Source organism: Symsagittifera roscoffensis, chromosome 4 (genome assembly GCF_963678635.1).
Source record: "Symsagittifera roscoffensis chromosome 4, txSymRosc1.1, whole genome shotgun sequence".
Lineage (NCBI taxonomy): Eukaryota > Metazoa > Xenacoelomorpha > Acoela > Convolutidae > Symsagittifera > Symsagittifera roscoffensis.
The window spans coordinates 45,909,307-45,931,739 of record NC_087065.1 but is presented as its reverse complement, the minus strand read 5'-3'; positions in this window follow the sequence as shown (position 1 = coordinate 45,931,739).

The window sequence follows — 22,433 nt, the reverse complement described above, 5'->3', positions numbered from 1 at the left end:
AGCAGTTCTAATTTCTGCGTCACGAGATCTGCATCAAAAATTACCAGATCTGCATCCCGCATGATTAGATCCGCATCATGCATTACCAGATCTGAGCAGCAAATGAATATCTGATTAAATAAGACTCGCATAATTTGACATAACTCAGCACCAAAAACCAAAAAGCATAAAAAAGCTCAAACAAATTAGCACTCAATTGAGTTTTACCATAATAAAGTTAACAAAGAAATAGCTGGAACCTGATCTAAACTACATTTTATAATTGGATAAATTGGATATTTTACCACTGTAAAATATTTAATATTAACCAATTATAATCCATCTAACTAACAACCCACTTATTTGTGAGTGCTGAAATTATTTGTAATTTCAGCACCAGAGAGATTTCAATTTAACTTAGAAATTAGTTGCCTCTCCAAGAGAACTTCAGCAGCTGCAATAAGCCAGTATACTCTAGATCTATTGAGCCTAGCAGAGACTAGTTAAACACCCTGAGACTAGTAGATATAAGAGTAAGATTAGGATCGGTATTAGACTAAGAAGTTGCACGAATCTATCCGGCCGAAAATAAGATAGCGTGACGAGCAGACGGTGTACCCTATCCGAAATTACTCTATGAGTTAACCACATCGGTCCTAACTCATAGCGGCAAATGTGTGAACGTGCAAATTAAGAAGAAATAAGTCTTTTCTTTTCATTGGGCACACATTTAATTTACCGCCACGCGTTAACGAAAGTAACAAAATATTTGTGCTCGGGGTGGGTTTTTTTCTTCAGACAAATTTCGGCTTCTTAACTAGCCTTTTTTGACGGATTTTTTTTTATATCATTCAAATACTATTGTAAATTTGCTGAACCTACATTTGAAAGTATATATCACCTGTGATCATTTTTGTAATGTTATGGAGGTTTAAATATTGCCGTTTTGGCCGATTTGGGACAATTAACGCGCGATACATTTCGCGCTATTAACGCGTTAGCAGAGATTTAATCCTTTTTAGAAACCGTTCGAAATTGGTCAAGGAAGCTTATAGGCCTTAATTCATTTGATAATAGGAGCAAAATTTTTTTATTTTTTTTTAATATGGCGTGTGGCGAACGTTTTTTCAGAAAATCTCAATTTTTTTAAAGAAAACTTAGTTTTATTTTTTTTACATTTAAATTTTCCGTGTTATTACTGCTCGATAGAACTTAAAAGGCAGTCGGAAAATTCAAAGCTTCGACCTGATACGAGCAGTCTTGTTGTCTTTTATTTCATTTTATTGCCGTTTTCTTGGGTACATGTGTACGAAATAGGGGTCTAGGACAACAAGCTGACGGGACTTCAAGCCGAAGGGACTTCAAGCCGAAGGGACTTCAAGGCGAAGGGACTTCAAGCCGAGGGGACTTCAAGCAGAAGCTAAAACTTAACAGGAATCTCAAGACACTAATTTAGCATCTGTAAAACGTTATGCTTTTCAAAAGTTTTGGCAAGTTTAGTCCATAATAAGCGTAATTCTGACAATGCACCACTTATGATTGGCATCCGTTAATAACAGCAACCGGTTTCTGAAATGCATAAATTATAAACATGAAAAACGCCTTCAATGTCTGGCACCCACGAAATAGACCTCTTTCTATATTCGACTCCGTTATCTTGGCATCACTTTCAATTAAAAAAAAAATTTACCGTGTTTATTTACTCTATACCTTACTTCTTTTCTACTCTCGTCTGTTTTTAAACCATCACATTTGGTTCCTGGTTCCACATTGTTAGTCACCCATTGGTATCACAATACCCCAACCCCCAACTTTCAAAGGTCATTTTGATTTTAATGAATTAAGATTGTGTTTAGAAAATCAGTAAAAGTTGATGAAATTTTTTGATAATATGGTTTTATCTTTTATGATCTCGTTTTTTGAACAGTATCTTGTTATCAAAAATTAACACGCGAGTCAACCGACCGCAAGAAAGCAACTATAATAATGTTGGATGAAACCCCTCTGCGCCCACGGGCCTCTCTCCCGCCCCCATCCGCCCCTGTAAAATTTTTGAATTTTGATTACATTATGTCTTCTGAGTCTTTCTTGGAAAACTTTGACGGTAATAAGCTATTGTTTTACTTAGGTTAGCTATCACAAACGATGAAGGTTTTCGATTCCATTCAGTCAACGGACATGACAGTTTTCACTTGGATAGGTTAAAAACTTGTTTTGAAACACATTATATAAAACTACTCCTATGTTATCTCCTATAACATTTCTAAGAAAAGTATTTTGAAACATTATATTTGTTTGCGAAAAATTTTTTGGCGCTCCCTCAGTCTTATCTGATCTGAAACTAAGTAAATACTTGCAATATCATCCCTAACTCCGAGTCCCTATAAAAACACAATCAATTGTTTCGTCCATAAGCAAAAAATGGACATGTAGTAGGAAAGTTACATTTTTAATTTTTAATTTGTTTTAGATAGCCAATAGCCAAAGCCGTACTAATGCTAATGATGCTTCTCATAATCAAAATCGAAAATTGATACTTTGGAAAAGAAAACTGCATGGTCAGAAACTTGACTAAAACTGTGCGTTCTGCAGATGTACCATATATGTCTTTTGATGCAAAAAGCAATATGAATTTTGAATTGATTTCCTAGACCTTGTTCTTTTTTGAATCTATAGAACAAGTTTTAAAGAAAATACAAAGAGTGTTATAGTTTAATAAATAGTTTTGCTTAAGTTTTTTGCTCTCCCATTGAAAGGAGTAGATTAATTGTCAGTCAGTTCTGATGTCGATCAGCCAAGTCTAGTCATCTATGTACCAGATCTGGTCATCTGCCTACCAGATGTGGTCATCCGATGATGAGATCTGGTCATCTGCCTACCAGATCTGGTCATCTGTCAACAAGATCTGATAATGTCTGATGCAGATCTGATCAGAAATGCATGCAAGCGAACTTATCAGATCTGATGCAGGTATGTAGCAGTTGTGCCCATGCATAAAATAATATGTCAAAGATGTGATGCAGACCGAAAAAACGTTTTGGTGTTCAGATATGGCCCAGGGGAAAAACTTCAGCACGAATCATTTTAAAACAGAATAAACTGGAAATGACCAAAAAATGTTTTCAATTGAGATTTTAACCAATGTCGACCATGCATTTTTAACTAAACACCCGTACCCAGGGGATTTTCTGTGCAAGATCTGAAATTATTCATTTCTTACACAAATTGATTCTCAGATCTGAAATTCTATTTTTCAGATCTCGACAAGAATTTACAAAATTCAGATCTGAAATTTGGATCTGAAATAGAAATTTTCAGATCTGAAATAACCTTGAAAAACAAAACTTCAGACCTGAAATCAGATCTGAGAAATCCTTTGTCAAATTATAATTTATGCAAAACATGGAGTTTTTATTTTTTGATGTTTCTGCAATACGCAATTATGTTTAGGTTAACTAGCGGTCAAAAAAATTCCGAATATTTTCTTAAATAACTTTTTTTGAACTTAATTTCTTGTTCAACTGTGTTAAAAAGTTTTCAAAAACTGTTTGAAGACCCGTAAAATTTTTGATTTTCATGCGCTACTTATGCGTTTCCAATGTTTATCTCATGCTTGGGGAAACATATTATTTCGGCAGTCTCCAACTCAGACTTTGCTGAGTACCTGCTAGTAGCTAGCAGAAGCTAAAGAAAAATCAAAAATAGCAAAAGTTGAGTCCAAATCATTGATTTTTCAGATCTGAAATAACCAAGAAAAACTAAATTTCAGATCTGAAATAGATTTTTTCAGATTTGAAATAGCCAAGAAAAAGAAAATTTCAGACCTGAAATTAGATCTGAAATAACCTATCCTTAAAGTATCCAAGCGTTATTTAAACATTTCACAACCTATTTCAGATCTGAAATTTAGATCTGAAAAAGATTATTTCAGATCTGTTTTAGTAAATTTACTGGGTACGGGCACTAACTCGAATATCAAGTCTAATTACACGAAAACTAGTCGCAAATTATTTCCAAACTTTATCTAAGTTTTTGAGTAGCCCTAGAGTACTTGGTAGCAGCCCGTTTGAACGCTGAAGTTGAGGTCCAGGGTCCAGTCTAGAGTGGAGAGTGAAGAAGCCTTTAAAGTAAAGAAGCTTTTAAAATCGGCAGATACCTGTTAGCAGATACTTTTTTTGGTCTGAACAGTAATTTCTGATGCTCAATACAATTCTGTATTAATCTTGCTCCCATCCCTTCTGAAGTAGTTGTGCAGTCGTGTCTAGATTATCACTCGGCTCATTTTGGATAGATCCAATGATTTATAGCGCCTGATTTCATGTAGATTTATGTTTAAAATTACTGAAATACAGCGAAGACAAATTTTCTCGCCTTTTTCACGGTCGGAACAACAATAGTTAGGTCAGCATACGCGTAAAAATCCAATATCCCATTTCCATGTCTAAAAAAAATTAAAATTCATATTTTAATTTTTCTCAACCTGGTTTAAAAGTAAACGATCATGTTTCATGAGTCGGCCTCCCCACACCCGCTGTTCTCTAGTTGTCATATATGTTAATTTCTATGGGTTCACGCTACCGGGAAACCATGAAAACCTCTTCCAGACTATAAGGTTAAGTTTAGAGTTGACATTAGTGACCCTTTGAATCCATAAAAGTCTTGTTAGCGTGCAATTTTCCTGGGATCGCCTGCAAAACACAACTAATGCAGTTTTTAGTTAAGTGAATAAGCTTAATTTTTATTGTTTTGAAATATTTGCTAAATTATAGTTAAAAAACTCTTGTCAATTTCCTCATTCCTCTACCTTGATTCTGAGAATTATATGAATTTAAATCGTTATTTCATGAATTCGACCAAGTTAAGGAAACAATATAGTTGGTTTTCGAGGTATCGTATGTTTTCATGTTCAAAACTGAACTATTAGAACTCACAGCCAAATTGAAAAATTCACACGTGATAAAAAAACAAGTCTGAAAACTTTTATGCCATCGCAAAATTTCTTCACGAGTTTTATGTTGAAAAACTCGTTAGTGAAGTTCACAATGGAGTAACATCAGCGCTAGGAATGTCAGTTTTTTGAAATGCACTCTATAGAACAATGTGGAAACCGGTGAAAAAGGAAAAGAAGGCGGTTAAAGCAGTTGGGAAGAAGGCCAAAAAAGTTGTTCAAGAGACAGTTAAAGAGAAACAGCCGACAGAGAGAGCGGAGAACCCATTTTTATTCTACAATTCAAACGAAACCTTAGCAGTCAGGTGTCAAAACGATCTGGGGCAACTCTTCACCCGTTACGATGGAAGATTCAAGTTTGTATTGTTTTGTTGCCGAAAAAATTTTGTCAACGAAATGTGAGAGTGGGTTGAAACACAATATTATTTCAAAAAAGTCGCATTATGTACACCAGTGGACAAAATGAAATGCAAACTTAGGTTTTTCTCTCGACAATGCCTATTTTTTAAAGACCAATCAGGACTACTTCAGTTTAAATAAAATTTTAACAAAATTTTTACTTCGAATGATTGAGTTATGACCTAGTGGTTATACTCATAGAGGGTACACCGTCTGCTTGTCACGCTCTTATTTTTGGCCGGATAGATTCATGCAACTTCTTAGTCTAATACCGATCTTAATCTTGTTCTTATATCTCCTAGTTTCAATAGATCTAGTGTATACTGGTTTATGCGAGTTAGTTCTTGGAGTTTATCCAGAAGGAGAGCAACTGAATTCAAAGTTTTATTCAAATTGTTCTGGCGCTGAAACTGCAAGTAGTTTCAGCACTTACAAATAAGTGTCAATGTTAGAGATGGAATATGATTGGTTAGTTAGTAATATTTTATAGTGATAATTTATCAATAATATAATTGGTTTATAAATACTAGTTAAGAACTGGTTCCATGATTGCAAATGATCTGAACTATGTTCTTTTGATTCGAATTATGCTGTCTCAATTTGATTTGAAAGACTTACCAGTTTTTTCCAGATCTGAAAATGCCTGTTTTTATCGTTTGTAATAAATTTGTTATGGAAACGAACACTTTTTATTGAAAAGCGGAGTAGGAAAAACTTTTCATCCCATCATGTTTTTAAAAAAAAACTGCGTTGTTTTGTACTTTGACAACTTTTTTTATTTCTATTGTTTCTGAGCGGACAAAATATATGGGAGATTCAAATTTTTACTCATCAAAATGCATGTCCTTTTCAGACCCGGAAAACTGTGTGTTACGTGCTTTAAATCAAAAATTAAGACTTCAAAGTGCTTCAAATCAATAGTTAAGGTACTTCAGATCACTTCTAATTGGTAAAAATTATTTCTTAGGAATTTTTGTCAGAAATGGTCTTTGAATTAGGGCATTTTAGAGAGTAAAAAGTAAAATTGCGTTCAATTTTGTCTTTTACTATATATCGAACAGCATTCAAAGAAATTTTATAATTATCCAGTGGGCATCAATTTACAAACCAGACTGGTCGTTTGTTGTGGTTTAGCGCCGAAAAATCAGACCACACAATTTTTCGCTTCCGCATAAAGCTGCCACAAATAATGTGGAACAATTTTGGAAAAAAAACATTTTCAATTTGCACTGGAAAGCTACACATGTGATCAAATTCAAAATAAATTCACATTGCTAGTTGATAAAAACAGTTTAAAAAGTTTTAAAAAATCGCATTGAAAAAAGTCATTTATCTTCAGTTTCAACGGAATTTAATTTTTCTTCAAGTTGTACTGTGTTAGTTCTTAGATTTGAGACCAAGTTGAGCTGTTTCGAAATTCATTGAACTTAGATAGTATTAGACAAAAACCGATTAATGGCAAAATCTGAAAAGAAGGCGATGTACACTCGAAGCGTTGTTATGATAGTTTGATATGAATAGCAAAACTTATTCAATATTTATTTTTGCTTCGTCTCGTATACAATAAAATTTCATTTTTTTTTCTTTTTCAACTTTCAAAACATTTATGCGTTTTGTCGGCTCTTTTCCAGTCCCGCCTCTTTCAAATTCAATTTTGAAAAGTCTATTTAACGTTGTCATAATGCAATGAACTTTGTCGTGGTGAACAAATCGACAATTCTGAACAGATTTGTTCTTCATACTTTACAGCGTAACATCAGGCGTTTAGCCGTAATAACACGTAAAACAAACATAAAAATCGGTATTCTGAAAGGGGGAACTGGAAAAGAGCCGTTTTGTCAAACTAGATAACTACGAGAATAAATGGAATAGTTTTTTGTACAAAATCATGGTTTGCTATCCACCAGATTGATTTTTTCATTGTTTCAGGGTTGAAAGTACTCCATGACACAAACATTCTTTGTGCCAAAGATAAAAGGTTTTGAGTATTTTTTCACCAAAATTTTTTTACATGTTCAATCGGGGTTAGGACTAGGAGGAGGCTAGAACAACACTGGATTTACCTTCGTTGCCAAGCATTGCGATGCAAATTGAACTAAGTGGCATGGAATACTTTCTCTTTGAATTGCAATAACTCTTTCTCTTTTTGGGTCTAGCAAAACAAGCAGTAGCGCTGTCCTCGAAACTTGAGTTCAAAATTTTGCTGCATAGAAGAATGTTTCTGTACATTAATTTATATGTAATATGCTGACGTTTCACATCAACTCATTAAACGTTTGCTGGCTAGTCTGACGAACTGGTTACTAATTTTATCCATAATTCGACTGTTTTTTCCGTCTTCAAATGAGACATAACATCTGAGTTAAGACAGAAGCGATACTTGACATCGAGGAAAACTTGTTTCAAGCCCGATAGCTTTTTTTGCACATGAAACTGCCTTAAAAGAGTCTATGGTGGCACACTTATGTCCCCTGGAGTATATGGGACCGGCTGCGGCGAAATGGATGACATCTCCCCTTCCCCCATGGTTGGTCCTGCACTGAGCAGGCCGGGGGCAAAAAAAAACTCGTTGGGTTGAATCTCTAAATTGCTGTGCCGTTGTAACAGCAACTGAACAGAGCTTTATTTCTTTCCATTAGATTTTACTGATTGCCTTGATTCCTCCACATGTCCCGTAGCTCTGGGATACTCTCAAAGGTGCTGAGGTAGGACAAACGATAAATATTTCTCCAATAAAAGCTACAACAGAGCTTACTAATTGCTGGGTTGCGATTTTAATTTGAACTGTGTGACCGTTTTGCAATTGCTGAATCTTTCAATTGAATTCAAAAAATTTTGTTGCATTATTTTCCCTCCAGTATACCAATCAAGATTGAAGTTGCTGCGTTATGAAATCTCACTACGAGCTTTTTTGAGGTAAAAAAAATTGGCTGGAAAGAGAGTAAGTTCTAATCCATCGTTTTTTCCCACTGCGTGGAAGAATCGGATAAAATTTTAAGGCATTTAGGTAAGTTGAAAAAAAAATATAGATATAATGAACTTGGTAGCTGTTACTATAGCTTTGCCCGCATATATTCATCTTTTTTATTCGCCAGAAAAAGCAACTGTGAAACCATTTTGATCAACCTTGTAAATAATTTGTGAAAAAAGTGCCTATTTGATACAAGCAAGTTTGAAAACTCTAAGTTTCGCTGGTGTAAAATTCAAAGATTTTTTAAATTTCATTTGGCGACTTCTCCAACTCATTTTAATTGTATGGCTTTATTGTATAGAAAAAAAAGAAAAACTTTCAAATACAAGGTATGGCCTGTTATTGAGCAAGTAGCACAGAAAGTTCTGACTACAAAAACAACCTGAAAAAAAGAACAGTATCAACGTAGAGTGATAATGAGATGAGAGATTGAAAGGAAATCTAGAACCTAGAAAGTTCAAAAACTATTGATGAATTTAAAAAATTGGACAACAGAAACTTAGTTGCAATTAATTGAAATGTTAAAAACCAATTATCATTTAACTGGCACAAATTTGAATCAATTGCAATTAATTGTACCATTAATTGCAAGCACGAAGCATTTCTCTTATAGGCCTTAATTCATTTGATAATAGGAGCAAAATTTTTTTATTTTTTTTTAATATGGCGTGTGGCGAACGTTTTTTCAGAAAATCTCAATTTTTTTAAAGAAAACTTAGTTTTATTTTTTTTACATTTAAATTTTCCGTGTTATTACTGCTCGATAGAACTTAAAAGGCAGTCGGAAAATTCAAAGCTTCGACCTGATACGAGCAGTCTTGTTGTCTTTTATTTCATTTTATTGCCGTTTTCTTGGGTACATGTGTACGAAATAGGGGTCTAGGACAACAAGCTGACGGGACTTCAAGCCGAAGGGACTTCAAGGCGAAGGGACTTCAAGCCGAGGGGACTTCAAGCAGAAGCTAAAACTTAACAGGAATCTCAAGACACTAATTTAGCATCTGTAAAACGTTATGCTTTTCAAAAGTTTTGGCAAGTTTAGTCCATAATAAGCGTAATTCTGACAATGCACCACTTATGATTGGCATCCGTTAATAACAGCAACCGGTTTCTGAAATGCATAAATTATAAACATGAAAAACGCCTTCAATGTCTGGCACCCACGAAATAGACCTCTTTCTATATTCGACTCCGTTATCTTGGCATCACTTTCAATTTAAAAAAAAATTTACCGTGTTTATTTACTCTATACCTTACTTCTTTTCTACTCTCGTCTGTTTTTAAACCATCACATTTGGTTCCTGGTTCCACATTGTTAGTCACCCATTGGTATCACAATACCCCAACCCCCAACTTTCAAAGGTCATTTTGATTTTAATGAATTAAGATTGTGTTTAGAAAATCAGTAAAAGTTGATGAAATTTTTTGATAATATGGTTTTATCTTTTATGATCTCGTTTTTTGAACAGTATCTTGTTATCAAAAATTAACACGCGAGTCAACCGACCGCAAGAAAGCAACTATAATAATGTTGGATGAAACCCCTCTGCGCCCACGGGCCTCTCTCCCGCCCCCATCCGCCCCTGTAAAATTTTTGAATTTTGATTACATTATGTCTTCTGAGTCTTTCTTGGAAAACTTTGACGGTAATAGGCTATTGTTTTACTTAGGTTAGCTATCACAAACGATGAAGGTTTTCGATTCCATTCAGTCAACGGACATGACAGTTTTCACTTGGATAGGTTAAAAACTTGTTTTGAAACACATTATATAAAACTACTCCTATGTTATCTCCTATAACATTTCTAAGAAAAGTATTTTGAAACATTATATTTGTTTGCGAAAAATTTTTTGGCGCTCCCTCAGTCTTATCTGATCTGAAACTAAGTAAATACTTGCAATATCATCCCTAATTCCGAGTCCCTATAAAAACACAATCAATTGTTTCGTCCATAAGCAAAAAATGGACATGTAGTAGGAAAGTTACATTTTTAATTTTTAATTTGTTTTAGATAGCCAATAGCCAAAGCCGTACTAATGCTAATGATGCTTCTCATAATCAAAATCGAAAATTGATACTTTGGAAAAGAAAACTGCATGGTCAGAAACTTGACTAAAACTGTGCGTTCTGCAGATGTACCATATATGTCTTTTGATGCAAAAAGCAATATGAATTTTGAATTGATTTCCTAGACCTTGTTCTTTTTTGGTTCTATAGAACAAGTTTTAAAGAAAATACAAAGAGTGTTATAGTTTAATAAATAGTTTTGCTTAAGTTTTTTGCTCTCCCATTGAAAGGAGTAGATTAATTGTCAGTCAGTTCTGATGTCGATCAGCCAAGTCTAGTCATCTATGTACCAGATCTGGTCATCTGCCTACCAGATGTGGTCATCCGATGATGAGATCTGGTCATCTGCCTACCAGATCTGGTCATCTGTCAACAAGATCTGATAATGTCTGATGCAGATCTGATCAGAAATGCATGCAAGCGAACTTATCAGATCTGATGCAGGTATGTAGCAGTTGTGCCCATGCATAAAATAATATGTCAAAGATGTGATGCAGACCGAAAAAACGTTTTGGTGTTCAGATATGGCCCAGGGGAAAAACTTCAGCACGAATCATTTTAAAACAGAATAAACTGGAAATGACCAAAAAATGTTTTCAATTGAGATTTTAACCAATGTCGACCATGCATTTTTAACTAAACACCCGTACCCAGGGGATTTTCTGTGCAAGATCTGAAATTATTCATTTCTTACACAAATTGATTCTCAGATCTGAAATTCTATTTTTCAGATCTCGACAAGAATTTACAAAATTCAGATCTGAAATTTGGATCTGAAATAGAAATTTTCAGATCTGAAATAACCTTGAAAAACAAAACTTCAGACCTGAAATCAGATCTGAGAAATCCTTTGTCAAATTATAATTTATGCAAAACATGGAGTTTTTATTTTTTGATGTTTCTGCAATACGCAATTATGTTTAGGTTAACTAGCGGTCAAAAAAATTCCGAATATTTTCTTAAATAACTTTTTTTGAACTTAATTTCTTGTTCAACTGTGTTAAAAAGTTTTCAAAAACTGTTTGAAGACCCGTAAAATTTTTGATTTTCATGCGCTACTTATGCGTTTCCAATGTTTATCTCATGCTTGGGGAAACATATTATTTCGGCAGTCTCCAACTCAGACTTTGCTGAGTACCTGCTAGTAGCTAGCAGAAGCTAAAGAAAAATCAAAAATAGCAAAAGTTGAGTCCAAATCATTGATTTTTCAGATCTGAAATAACCAAGAAAAACTAAATTTCAGATCTGAAATAGATTTTTTCAGATTTGAAATAGCCAAGAAAAAGAAAATTTCAGACCTGAAATTAGATCTGAAATAACCTATCCTTAAAGTATCCAAGCGTTATTTAAACATTTCACAACCTATTTCAGATCTGAAATTTAGATCTGAAAAAGATTATTTCAGATCTGTTTTAGTAAATTTACTGGGTACGGGCACTAACTCGAATATCAAGTCTAATTACACGAAAACTAGTCGCAAATTATTTCCAAACTTTATCTAAGTTTTTGAGTAGCCCTAGAGTACTTGGTAGCAGCCCGTTTGAACGCTGAAGTTGAGGTCCAGGGTCCAGTCTAGAGTGGAGAGTGAAGAAGCCTTTAAAGTAAAGAAGCTTTTAAAATCGGCAGATACCTGTTAGCAGATACTTTTTTTGGTCTGAACAGTAATTTCTGATGCTCAATACAATTCTGTATTAATCTTGCTCCCATCCCTTCTGAAGTAGTTGTGCAGTCGTGTCTAGATTATCACTCGGCTCATTTTGGATAGATCCAATGATTTATAGCGCCTGATTTCATGTAGATTTATGTTTAAAATTACTGAAATACAGCGAAGACAAATTTTCTCGCCTTTTTCACGGTCGGAACAACAATAGTTAGGTCAGCATACGCGTAAAAATCCAATATCCCATTTCCATGTCTAAAAAAAATTAAAATTCATATTTTAATTTTTCTCAACCTGGTTTAAAAGTAAACGATCATGTTTCATGAGTCGGCCTCCCCACACCCGCTGTTCTCTAGTTGTCATATATGTTAATTTCTATGGGTTCACGCTACCGGGAAACCATGAAAACCTCTTCCAGACTATAAGGTTAAGTTTAGAGTTGACATTAGTGACCCTTTGAATCCATAAAAGTCTTGTTAGCGTGCAATTTTCCTGGGATCGCCTGCAAAACACAACTAATGCAGTTTTTAGTTAAGTGAATAAGCTTAATTTTTATTGTTTTGAAATATTTGCTAAATTATAGTTAAAAAACTCTTGTCAATTTCCTCATTCCTCTACCTTGATTCTGAGAATTATATGAATTTAAATCGTTATTTCATGAATTCGACCAAGTTAAGGAAACAATATAGTTGGTTTTCGAGGTATCGTATGTTTTCATGTTCAAAACTGAACTATTAGAACTCACAGCCAAATTGAAAAATTCACACGTGATAAAAAAACAAGTCTGAAAACTTTTATGCCATCGCAAAATTTCTTCACGAGTTTTATGTTGAAAAACTCGTTAGTGAAGTTCACAATGGAGTAACATCAGCGCTAGGAATGTCAGTTTTTTGAAATGCACTCTATAGAACAATGTGGAAACCGGTGAAAAAGGAAAAGAAGGCGGTTAAAGCAGTTGGGAAGAAGGCCAAAAAAGTTGTTCAAGAGACAGTTAAAGAGAAACAGCCGACAGAGAGAGCGGAGAACCCATTTTTATTCTACAATTCAAACGAAACCTTAGCAGTCAGGTGTCAAAACGATCTGGGGCAACTCTTCACCCGTTACGATGGAAGATTCAAGTTTGTATTGTTTTGTTGCCGAAAAAATTTTGTCAACGAAATGTGAGAGTGGGTTGAAACACAATATTATTTCAAAAAAGTCGCATTATGTACACCAGTGGACAAAATGAAATGCAAACTTAGGTTTTTCTCTCGACAATGCCTATTTTTTAAAGACCAATCAGGACTACTTCAGTTTAAATAAAATTTTAACAAAATTTTTACTTCGAATGATTGAGTTATGACCTAGTGGTTATACTCATAGAGGGTACACCGTCTGCTTGTCACGCTCTTATTTTTGGCCGGATAGATTCATGCAACTTCTTAGTCTAATACCGATCTTAATCTTGTTCTTATATCTCCTAGTTTCAATAGATCTAGTGTATACTGGTTTATGCGAGTTAGTTCTTGGAGTTTATCCAGAAGGAGAGCAACTGAATTCAAAGTTTTATTCAAATTGTTCTGGCGCTGAAACTGCAAGTAGTTTCAGCACTTACAAATAAGTGTCAATGTTAGAGATGGAATATGATTGGTTAGTTAGTAATATTTTATAGTGATAATTTATCAATAATATAATTGGTTTATAAATACTAGTTAAGAACTGGTTCCATGATTGCAAATGATCTGAACTATGTTCTTTTGATTCGAATTATGCTGTCTCAATTTGATTTGAAAGACTTACCAGTTTTTTCCAGATCTGAAAATGCCTGTTTTTATCGTTTGTAATAAATTTGTTATGGAAACGAACACTTTTTATTGAAAAGCGGAGTAGGAAAAACTTTTCATCCCATCATGTTTTTAAAAAAAAACTGCGTTGTTTTGTACTTTGACAACTTTTTTTATTTCTATTGTTTCTGAGCGGACAAAATATATGGGAGATTCAAATTTTTACTCATCAAAATGCATGTCCTTTTCAGACCCGGAAAACTGTGTGTTACGTGCTTTAAATCAAAAATTAAGACTTCAAAGTGCTTCAAATCAATAGTTAAGGTACTTCAGATCACTTCTAATTGGTAAAAATTATTTCTTAGGAATTTTTGTCAGAAATGGTCTTTGAATTAGGGCATTTTAGAGAGTAAAAAGTAAAATTGCGTTCAATTTTGTCTTTTACTATATATCGAACAGCATTCAAAGAAATTTTATAATTATCCAGTGGGCATCAATTTACAAACCAGACTGGTCGTTTGTTGTGGTTTAGCGCCGAAAAATCAGACCACACAATTTTTCGCTTCCGCATAAAGCTGCCACAAATAATGTGGAACAATTTTGGAAAAAAAACATTTTCAATTTGCACTGGAAAGCTACACATGTGATCAAATTCAAAATAAATTCACATTGCTAGTTGATAAAAACAGTTTAAAAAGTTTTAAAAAATCGCATTGAAAAAAGTCATTTATCTTCAGTTTCAACGGAATTTAATTTTTCTTCAAGTTGTACTGTGTTAGTTCTTAGATTTGAGACCAAGTTGAGCTGTTTCGAAATTCATTGAACTTAGATAGTATTAGACAAAAACCGATTAATGGCAAAATCTGAAAAGAAGGCGATGTACACTCGAAGCGTTGTTATGATAGTTTGATATGAATAGCAAAACTTATTCAATATTTATTTTTGCTTCGTCTCGTATACAATAAAATTTCATTTTTTTTCTTTTTCAACTGTCAAAACATTTATGCGTTTTGTCGGCTCTTTTCCAGTCCCGCCTCTTTCAAATTCAATTTTGAAAAGTCTATTTAACGTTGTCATAATGCAATGAACTTTGTCGTGGTGAACAAATCGACAATTCTGAACAGATTTGTTCTTCATACTTTACAGCGTAACATCAGGCGTTTAGCCGTAATAACACGTAAAACAAACATAAAAATCGGTATTCTGAAAGGGGGAACTGGAAAAGAGCCGTTTTGTCAAACTAGATAACTACGAGAATAAATGGAATAGTTTTTTGTACAAAATCATGGTTTGCTATCCACCAGATTGATTTTTTCATTGTTTCAGGGTTGAAAGTACTCCATGACACAAACATTCTTTGTGCCAAAGATAAAAGGTTTTGAGTATTTTTTCACCAAAATTTTTTTACATGTTCAATCGGGGTTAGGACTAGGAGGAGGCTAGAACAACACTGGATTTACCTTCGTTGCCAAGCATTGCGATGCAAATTGAACTAAGTGGCATGGAATACTTTCTCTTTGAATTGCAATAACTCTTTCTCTTTTTGGGTCTAGCAAAACAAGCAGTAGCGCTGTCCTCGAAACTTGAGTTCAAAATTTTGCTGCATAGAAGAATGTTTCTGTACATTAATTTATATGTAATATGCTGACGTTTCACATCAACTCATTAAACGTTTGCTGGCTAGTCTGACGAACTGGTTACTAATTTTATCCATAATTCGACTGTTTTTTCCGTCTTCAAATGAGACATAACATCTGAGTTAAGACAGAAGCGATACTTGACATCGAGGAAAACTTGTTTCAAGCCCGATAGCTTTTTTTGCACATGAAACTGCCTTAAAAGAGTCTATGGTGGCACACTTATGTCCCCTGGAGTATATGGGACCGGCTGCGGCGAAATGGATGACATCTCCCCTTCCCCCATGGTTGGTCCTGCACTGAGCAGGCCGGGGGCAAAAAAAAACTCGTTGGGTTGAATCTCTAAATTGCTGTGCCGTTGTAACAGCAACTGAACAGAGCTTTATTTCTTTCCATTAGATTTTACTGATTGCCTTGATTCCTCCACATGTCCCGTAGCTCTGGGATACTCTCAAAGGTGCTGAGGTAGGACAAACGATAAATATTTCTCCAATAAAAGCTACAACAGAGCTTACTAATTGCTGGGTTGCGATTTTAATTTGAACTGTGTGACCGTTTTGCAATTGCTGAATCTTTCAATTGAAAATTCAAAAAATTTTGTTGCATTATTTTCCCTCCAGTATACCAATCAAGATTGAAGTTGCTGCGTTATGAAATCTCACTACGAGCTTTTTTGAGGTAAAAAAAATTGGCTGGAAAGAGAGTAAGTTCTAATCCATCGTTTTTTCCCACTGCGTGGAAGAATCGGATAAAATTTTAAGGCATTTAGGTAAGTTGAAAAAAAAATATAGATATAATGAACTTGGTAGCTGTTACTATAGCTTTGCCCGCATATATTCATCTTTTTTATTCGCCAGAAAAAGCAACTGTGAAACCATTTTGATCAACCTTGTAAATAATTTGTGAAAAAAGTGCCTATTTGATACAAGCAAGTTTGAAAACTCTAAGTTTCGCTGGTGTAAAATTCAAAGATTTTTTAAATTTCATTTGGCGACTTCTCCAACTCATTTTAATTGTATGGCTTTATTGTATAGAAAAAAAAGAAAAACTTTCAAATACAAGGTATGGCCTGTTATTGAGCAAGTAGCACAGAAAGTTCTGACTACAAAAACAACCTGAAAAAAAGAACAGTATCAACGTAGAGTGATAATGAGATGAGAGATTGAAAGGAAATCTAGAACCTAGAAAGTTCAAAAACTATTGATGAATTTAAAAAATTGGACAACAGAAACTTAGTTGCAATTAATTGAAATGTTAAAAACCAATTATCATTTAACTGGCACAAATTTGAATCAATTGCAATTAATTGTACCATTAATTGCAAGCACGAAGCATTTCTCTCTCTAAACAAATGGTGGCACGAGTTCATTGACCCAGTATTTTTTGTTGATTTCCAGAAACAACTGAAATTCCAGGTTTGGAAGGAACAAACTTTGCCAAAGATCAGAATACGAACATTCTGCAGAACTGAAAAAATTTTCAAGCAAATTTGAAGTCGGAAGAAAATAATGTTTTTTTTTCTTTTCTGAGAAATATGCGGATATTTCTAAAAGGGTTTTAAAAAATTAGTTATAATTAATTGGAAGAGCGGCGCAATCAAATAATTGCTTTTGGTCAGGAATGGCAATTATTTATTTGCAATGAAAAACTTCAATTAATTGCAGCTAATTGCATTGACAATTAGTTTTTGACCTGCCCTGGGCTCAGGTATGAATCTACAAAATTTCTAGTTATCAGCATAAAACAAACTCTAAAAAGTTAGTGGGTTTTTCAGTAAACCCATGTCGCGAAACGCGGTGACATTGACATGTATGCTTATCGGAAATGGTACACCACCGGTCGTACACTTTCAAAAACTTGTCTGAACTGAGCTGACTTTCCAGGACAGTGGAGGCGTACCAAAAATTCGGAGATCTGGTGCACGACCAGTATGCTGAGTCTCTTTTCACTTACAACCCCATCTTGGTGGTCATCGGAGAAAAGGGTACGTTAGAACAATTTGAAAACAGCCTGTCTTCTTTTCACCAATACTTCAAGAACAGCTGTTGTCGATGAATACACTTATCTTGTTTTGAATACTTTAACTTTATTTGCTGAATTGAATATCTTGTTACCCACATAAAAGTATTTCTTTCACTTGTATTAATAATAAATTTAAAAAAAAAATCCGTCACTTTCGTATCGAAAGTCGGAACAAAAATATCTTGCTAGATAATCTTCTAAGATGATTACTAAAGGACAGTTGTATGTTTCTTGAAGTTTTTTCCAGGTGTCGGCAAAACGACTTTCGTTAACTGGATCCTAGGCTGGACGCATTATCCGGTCATAGACCTAAAAGCCAAAAAGACAAGTTCGGGGTTTAAAACGACAGACCACTTTATGATACTGGAACAGGATAACATAGCCCCGAAGATAGATGGAACTCGGGTTGTCGAAAACGACAGCAAGCCATTCGGATCCGCCCTCAAGTCTTATCAGCCCGAAATTAACACCACCTTAATTCTTTATTCTTTCAAAGACAGTCGAGTTCTAAGAGATATTACAATTATTGGTTAGTAGCAGAAACAGTTTGGTATATTATAGTTTTAGAACTGTCTCTGGCTCGGCTTTTCTCCGTTTGGGCAAAAATAATACAAATAAATTTCTAAAATACTCCAATATCATCTCAAACTTCTACTAACATTGTGAACTGCACTTCTAACAATGAGTCTTGCGCATTTTTTTTTCAGGCTTTTCTTGGGAAATTTCCCACGGAGAGACCATAAAGGTTCAGTTTTCAAACTAAATGATTTGGATTTTAAAAGTTAGAGCAAAAATCTCAATGTCGACCTGGAATTGTTGCTATGATCAATGAATTTTGGTGAATTTTTAAGGAAAAGTCTGAGTATTTTTTGTAGATAGATAGATGAAAAGATTGAGTGTTTTTACGTATATAGATACTCCAGCGCCGACAGCGAAGACAGTGAACCAATCAGGGGGCAGATTCATCAGTGACGTCACAGAGACGTTGTGTTTCTTGGCAGACAGAGTGTATCTGTTGGTGGATGCATCCAAGGCAGCCCAGTCCAGGTCAGCAGACAGTATCATATCACATGAGACCATGCAGCTGTCGCACCTCCTTATCGGTTAGCATTTTCCGTGGTAAAACAAAATAAAACAGCCGGATGAAAAGAACACTACAGTATAATAAGCCGGCCAAAAATATTGGGGACCTAGGTCAACACGTAGCTTATACTTTTTATTTCGGTTGATTGATTATCACTTAAAGGACGGGGGTCTAGGACTAGAACCCACACGCCTCTTATCCATACTTGTCTGTGCTAGCTTTGGCACCGCCACTGTATGTAGAGGAATGGTAAAAATTGTGAACCAGTGTTACCAAATCCTAGAAAGCTTCAGAAACTACTTTGAGGATATTTTGGTTGGTAAATAAAACCGAAATGCTTCACGAAGGAAGGTCACACTCCACAAAGACAAGTAGAATGTCTATTTCTGTACAATTGTCGACCTGTCGAGAACAAACAACTCTTTTGAAGGATTTCATCGCAGATTTGGATCGATGATACAGAATCAACTCAGTTATTTTGAAGTTCATCAATCTTCATATGCCTTTACTTCATCGCAATTGCAGTTGAGGAAAAAATCACGCGAGGAAGGAAAAACCTACAAACATGATATGTTTTGCGGCCATTTACAAGCAGAATGAAAATCTAAAAGACATCAGAAGTATATGATAGAGCAGATGTGGGGCGCGATGTGGGTAGAAAAGATAGGCTATAGCCGTCCGGTCTCCAAACTATGTACCGAGATGAGTGTATTAAGATAGGTTACATGTTCCGCCTTGTATTAGGATACAACATTTGAGATGGTAAACTTCATATGATAAGTTTTTCGACTCCCGAAATTCCCATGGGTTACAGACGCCATCTATTAAGGTAGGGCTCCCCCATGTTTCAAGATGGGTAACGAAATTTCCTTGTCTTAAGATAGAGTATAGAGTCTGTAATTTTTTAAGTTACAACTTTTCAGTTTTATGTTAAGAGATTGTTAACAAAAATTGATGTTTTGCCGCTTATTGTCTGATTAAAGAAAAGTTATATTACGAGTGGACAGTAGATTGAAACCAATATTTCGTTTTGCACACCAAGGTCATCAAAAAAGTCATTTTTTGTTTAGTTTTGGCTTAAAAAAACATGCCTTTTTACTTCATTTTTCTTTCAAAGGTTTGAATTACGTTACAATTTGATCAAATTGGGCTAAGGTGGATTTCAAAATGTTCAAACTATCAAAAGCATTACTTAAGTAGCTAGAAATACTAAAGTACTTAAATAGCTAAAGCTACGCTCAAATTAAGCTAAAACAAAGCTGAAACGTTCTTGTCCAATAATCGAACATTTTGCAATTTACAAATTTCGAGGTTGAAATAACTGGTTTTTTTCCCAAGTTATCTCGAACTTAGTTAAAAACATCAACTAAAGAAGAAAAATTTAGGAAAACTTTATGAAATTTAGTGAAAAAAGTCAAGATTAGCTTCATCCTCTCAAGTTTTTTCGAGAGTAATCCAAATACAGATGAAAAAGACAAAACGAAAGCTTTTTGTCCTATTCTCAAGTAAATCAATAAAGTTACTGAGAATTTTCATGTTCTTTTTGTTTTTTTTGTTATATTGCTAAAGTTCTTGAACTTCCGGGGAGATTGTTTTACAATTATCATCCTAGATTTCCAAATGAAGCGTTTTTGAACTCTAAAAGAAATATTTAGAAAACTGTTTCTAAACTTTAAATACACAGAATTCTAAAATTCTTACAGCAGAACTCACCCAAATTGAAACAGTTCAAACTCATTTAAAACATATTAGAATGTTAGTGAAGTTGAGCCAAAACTTCTCCATAACTGTTCGTAAATTATATTTTCAGGATGATCAAAATATATCTCGAATTTTAAAAAAAATCCTATATTGTAGGTTAACTCCTACTTTCTGCTATATTTAAAATCTTACAATTGGTCCCATCTTGCATTTTGCAAGGAAATTAGTTAGATAAAAATAATTCAGGGTGAAAATTACATCGAATATGCAAATTGTTTGCACGCAAATGTAAAAATAGTTTTGCAGACGTCTAAATATTACTTTGTTTTTAATCAAGCTGACATATATTAGAAAACAAAGTTCTTTCGTCGGTGAAAGTATTGGAGGTTTTTTCACTGAAATTACTATTTTTGTGTTTTTCAGCTATCATTTCTCTGTCGTACAAAATGACTTTGTAGGCATTTTTTATACCTATTTATGTTACTAAATTCTCAAAAAATTTGAGAGAAAATTGAGAGAAGTTGCTGCAATCTAAATTGAAAACATAAGCACTTGCCACTTGTAATGTTTGAGACTATCTGGTAGTAATTTTACGTAAGCTTTGCTGAAAAAAATAGAAGCAACTGTTTTGATCGTTATCTGGAAACCTTCTAGATTTTTCTACAGCAAGTTTCTCTTGAGGATCTTTTTTCACTGAATTATTAGTAGAAGTGATTAAAGGAACATATTTCTGGTTTTCTGCTCTAGCTAAAAGTTTTGAAAAGAACGCTTTTTGTGTAAATTTTACCTCACAAAACGAAATTGTGGTTTAGTTTTTTTGGGGAATTCTATAGCTCTACTTAATTTTTCTAATAAAAAAAAGTTGAAGCTAACCTCAGCAACAATGGGGCGTTTCACTGAGCTTTTTCGCGTCAAACATCACATCGATGATTGAACTCCAGAATTTTTACAAACGGTTCTGCTGAATATATCAGTGCATTGAAAAAAAAATCCAGCAGAATTCTTGTTTTTTCTGTAACGTTTCTCTTACTAAAACAGAACGTTGTTTTTTTATTGAAAAAATAAATGATTGTTTCTTTTGAGTGCAACTGCTGATTTCTGCTAATTTTATATATTTTAAAAGAAAATTTTTCTGAAATTGAACTCTAAAAAATAAATAAATGGAAGAACTGTATCGAACAACTACTTAATTAAAAATCTATGGCAATCTTTTTCATTTAAAATCTTCTTATGACCTCTAAATTCCTAAGTTTTAATTACTTTGTCACAAATTAAAAACAGAAATTTCAATCAAATTTATATGATTGTCTATTTTAGAGAATTTTAGAGAATATGTAACCAAAGATCAAGCATAAGTTTTATTTGCTTAGTTTCCCTATGCATTTCAGTAAAATTCAATGTTTGTTCCTTCAAACTTTAAGTTAGGTCTTGCATTTTACCACTCTCTTCACCATCGACAAAGTGAATCAATTGAAAATAAAACCGAACTCAAAAAGTGAGTTATATGTGGAAAACTATGTTTTGAACAATTCTTTACTAATACAAAACCAAGTAAAACCATCAACACTTCTTTGTTAGGAGCAAGCATGCAACTTTGGAAAAAAACTTCTGAACAGATGACAATATAAATTGTTTTAACCCTGGAGATATGTTTTTAAAGCAGTATTCATACTTTACTAAGCGGTCATTGCTGGTTGAATGCTTAGTAATTTTATCCTAAATTATAAGTCTCACCTTAGATCGTCAAATTGTTTTGACAAAAAGTAGAGTAGAAACAATAGTTAGAAAAGGTATGAATTAATTATTTGGTTAGATACAAAGCACTGGGTTATTAGATTATATTAATGAATCGAACAGCTTAAAGAGATATACCTATGAGGGGAGGTTGAGCTAATCTTATTTTGTCAATATTTTATCTTCTTACTAAGGTTGGTGGCTGATTTGTATGTATGGTTGCCCTTGATTTTGTCCAAGTCAGCACCTCTGGTTGGGTCGTCTGAATCGTCTTGCCGTAGTCCTTTTGGGTACTTGTAGTCCAGACTTCCTCGGGTGTGCGTATCTCGAGTATCTCGATTTATAATTTTTCAAATCAAACTTAAAATGGGAATTTATTCTCTTTTTATAAGTGAAAAGGGCTAGATTAATTTTAGTGTTAGGGCAGAAAAGAAAAATTATTTATTTTTAAAAGATCTGACTGAAGA